Consider the following 3,143-nt stretch of genomic DNA (forward strand, 5'->3'; position numbering starts at 1 on the left):
CCACTGTGATGCTTCTTTGTTCAGAGATACCATGTAGCAATAGACAGTCATTTGTTTCTCATACATACAGTCTTGTACAGAACATGTGCGGACAGATTGCTCAGGTAGTGCTTATGTGGGGCGCTTACATGAAGACAGTTCAGTTGCCATGAGGGCCACCTCAAATAGGACTCTAGACCCAGGCATCTGTTGCCAGGAAAGTAGATTTGTCTCTAGTGTCTGCTAATAGTGACTTCAGACAAAGTAGCTGCTATATCACATCACAATGTTTATAAAGAGATAAAGTTGTCCTATTTATTTGTATATTTTTTATTTCATTTATACCCCACCTTTCTCTCCAGCAGGGTCCCAAAGTGGCTTACATCTTTCTCTTCTCCATTTTATCCCCACAACAACATTGTGAGGTGTTTTCAGCTGAATATGACAAGCTGCATGGAGACTCAAGCCTGGATCTCCCAAATACTAGTCTGCAACTTCACTTACTACGCCACAGTGAGTCTCCTGCCACTTTTCACCTCTTGGCATACCCCTCTCCCCTTCCAACCTGCATCAGCACCCAACTGGGAGATTAACTCATATGAAGCTACTGTATACTGAATCAGACCATCAGTCCATCCATGTCAGTATTATTTCCTTGGACTGACAGTAGTTCTTCCTGGTTCTTAGGCTTTCACATCAATTGCTTCCCAGTCCTTATTGAGCCTGGGACCTTCTGCATGTCAAGCAGGTGGTCTGCCCCTGAGCCACGTAACATAATGCTGTAATGGGAAGGATTTTGAAATATTTCGTAGCATCTGGTACTCCCCCCGTCCATGCTAGTTCAGTGCATTGGGCTTGTCCCATAGTTTTACTTTGATAGGTCTCTTCTAATCAGCTTTCAAAAGATCCCTTCAAACCAATAACCCTTTGATCTTTCTGTAAATTTGTGCCCTGGCTAAGCTTTGTAGTGGGACAGGTTCTCAGAGATGGCCATAGCAGAAGGCAATTTGTAACACAGAAAAATGTAATCACCAAGACTATAGTTGTCTGCCAAAACATGAAAGGTTATCTGTTCAAGGGTGACTAAAGAAAACAGCCATTTGGCTGCTATTGTACTTTTTACAGCTGACTTGGATTCTTCCACAATCAGCACTGGAAAATTACAGAAACTCCTTGAAGGTCTTGAGGTGCTGTTTGTATTTTTACTGACAGACTAGTGCAAATTTCAATTAATGTTTTTCACTGGCATTACTTAGTTATTACAAGTGTTTTCTAACTTTCTGAAGTGTTATTCTGGCATATTTCAAATCTAAACCTATTTACTTGGCTGTCCAAGTGACTTCAAAGGAATGTATTTGTAAGTTAAAAAAATTTAATCACCCATAAGAAAAAGGATGAAATAATTTTGGCCTAGAATGGTAGGAAAAAGTCAGATAAGCAGCTGTGATATTCTATAGGGAAAAAGAATTGTTGATATCTGATTCATGCAGCTATTGTTTGTATGACCAGCTGTTTCCTTTCTTACTGTGCTGTATACTTGGTGAACAAGTTGTCTGAATGGTTTCATCACATTTTTTAAAACTCCATAATTTTGCCGTCTTCCATACGGTCCACATTTGGCAACTTTCGTGATGGTTCACCAAATGCAGGTCCTCATTTGTAACAAGCCAGAATTGGTGTTCTCCTTTATGTCAAGTTATGTTATTGAGCTTTGTTTCCACTCCAAACAAGTGTAGGCTGTAGGGGATGCTAGTAGATATGGTCAACTAATGTACAGTCATCATCATTACCATGTTATGACATCAGGAGTTGTTTCATGTTCTCCAGGACATGGTCATGAATTAAAATGAGTTGTATACAAAATGTTTATATATGCGTTTATGTGCATTTCCCCAAGAATCTCAAAAGGATTCATGACACCCCCCTCCCCCCCACAAAGGCTAAGAACCACTGCTCGAGCTCAATGGATAAGGGAATAACAACACCATTCAAAAAGACATTGTCAGGAAAGAATGTAGAAATTATTTTAATAGCGTGGCACTTTTAATTTAATTTAAACAGGTCTTGAGATGCTTCCATGGAGTAAGTCTTACATCTGCTGAGCACTTTCTAGTTGACTTTAAGTAAGCCACTTTTTCTTCACCCTTAGCTGTACTTCCAAGGAAGTCCAGGGCTGCGGTGCAGAGGCAGGCAATGGCAAACCACTCTGAATGCCTCTTACCCTTAAAAACCTATGGGGTTGCCATAAAATCACCATGACACGATGGCAAAAACATTGTCCATGTGCATGCAATGAATGTTTTCTGAACGTGAGTTTAAACCTATGAACTTTAGGTTCAGACATCAAAAGGCCAGCTACTTTTCTAAAACATAGTCCCCCAGTAATAAAATACACAAAGATGAGGAGAGGACGTTGTTCAGACCTTTAATAGCTGCTGGGTGATAAGGTTCTTCCCAAGTTGGAACCAAGTCAAGAGAGCATTATGTAGTTTCTCCTCAAAGGGAGTTCAAGGGCAAGAGGCTCCTCCAAGGAAAACAGAGTATGGCCGGCAGAATTTCAAAGGAAAAACCTGATACTTTGCATAGCAAAATCCACTTCCAAAACAGTCCCAGAAGGAGCTGTTCATCTTCTATAATTTCATTGGTGCAGTATTCAGAATTTCATACAGAACTTCGATTCCTGAGAATCAGGAAGAAAGAAAGTGGCTTAATCCATGGATGGTTTGACCATGGCTAGTTGTCTGCAAACCACTGAAGAGCTCGATGAGAGTGTTGCTTACTAAACTTCTTGATTAGCATTTAGCAGCAGTGAAAGCAAACTTGTCTGCTTTCTCTACAGCTGAAGGAGTGTAGTTTGATCTGGATCATGAACCTTAAATGGAATGGAAGCAGTTCCATTCCACCAATGGGGTGAGTACACAGCAATAACCACAATCCCCTGATTTGGGGCTCTAATATAAAATTGATGCTGTATAGGATGGAATTGAATGATAATAATAGGTGGACTTAACCCCAACTCTTTCTTAGTCATAGAATTCTATCCTTCTGCAAGTCCTATAAATGCCCATTCTCATAGTAGGCCATGCCTTTTAGGCTACAGTGGTCACTGTGTTTCCATGCTGAGATTTCCCTAATGGGACACACATCATATGCCCGCCCTTCAT

This window comes from Paroedura picta, chromosome 1, assembly GCF_049243985.1.
Source record: "Paroedura picta isolate Pp20150507F chromosome 1, Ppicta_v3.0, whole genome shotgun sequence".
NCBI classification, from domain to species: Eukaryota; Metazoa; Chordata; class Lepidosauria; order Squamata; family Gekkonidae; genus Paroedura; species Paroedura picta.